A 1,233-nucleotide genomic window follows, 5' to 3' on the forward strand; every position below is an offset into this window, starting at 1 on the left:
CCATTGACGCCTTTTTCCGTGCGAAGCACGACGCAGGATGGTACGTGAGAGCAAGTCCCCCATTCAACACCCACGTTTTGTGTTCGGAAGCGGAACAGCAAGTGGCGTATCGTTCATGCTTACAATAAGCTCAACGCTGCTACCATTCTGGCACAGACGCATTTCTTGAAAGGATGTTCTTCAGAAGAACATGGTGGAATGTACGAAGTACAGTGTACTCGATTTGGTCGATGCGTATTTTACAATTGATCATGAGAGCGAGTGATATTCCACTGACAGCGGCGAGCACTCCGAGCGGCATGCTCTGGGAGTGGCTGGTGATGCACCAAGGGCTGTCAAATGCACCAGCAACGTTTAATCGTCTTGTGACGCAGTTGTTCAGGCCTTACAGGGCGTATGCACAGACATACTTTGACGACATTTCTGTTCATAGTCGTGCGGAGCACGGGAGGACAGATGAGGAGAGTCACATCGTCCATTTAAGAGCGGTGCTCGGGTGCATGCGCACGAACAAACTGTACGCCAATGCAGACAAGTGCATCTTTCGCGCAGAAGAGATTTCCTTTTAGGGTGTTTCATTGAGTAGCGTGGCCTTCGAGCAGATCCCGCTAAGGTCAAGGTCATTGTAGGTTGGCCGGTTCCAAAGAACCAGAAGGACTTGCCTAAGTGGCTTGGTCTCGCCAATTACTTCCACAAGTACAGCGTAAATTAACCAAAAATGACCCGACCATCATCCAATCTCCTTAAAAAGGATGCGGAAGGGTGTTGGAACACCGAACATCAGGAGGCTTTTGAAGGGGTCAAAGACAATCCTGCATGCACCAGTATTGGCGCTGTCAGACCCTGATCGTCCTTTCAGCGTCGTCTGTGACGCTTCGAAATATGCCATCGGCTGTGCACTGCTGCAAGCAGACGCTGAGGGGCGATATCGGGTGGTCGCGTTCGAAGACAGCTGAAAGCTGCAGAGAAGAACTACTCAGTTTGTGACAAGGAGCGACTTGCGATGAAGTATGCACTTGTCAAGTTCAGTGTCCACCTGCTCGGCTTCAAGCTGCTTGTAATCCATACAGATCATGCGTCACTACACAATGCGACTCAGTCGCCCCACCTCTCGCAGAGGATGGCTAGATGGCTATACTTCTCTGCAGTATATAACTTTGAGGTGAGGTTTAAGTCGGGAAAGTAGAATGCTTTGGCTGATGCGTTGTCACGCAGACCAGACTATGAGCTTGC

Source organism: Plasmopara halstedii, assembly GCF_900000015.1.
Source record: "Plasmopara halstedii genome assembly, contig: Scaffold_3060, whole genome shotgun sequence".
Taxonomy (NCBI): domain Eukaryota; phylum Oomycota; class Peronosporomycetes; order Peronosporales; family Peronosporaceae; genus Plasmopara; species Plasmopara halstedii.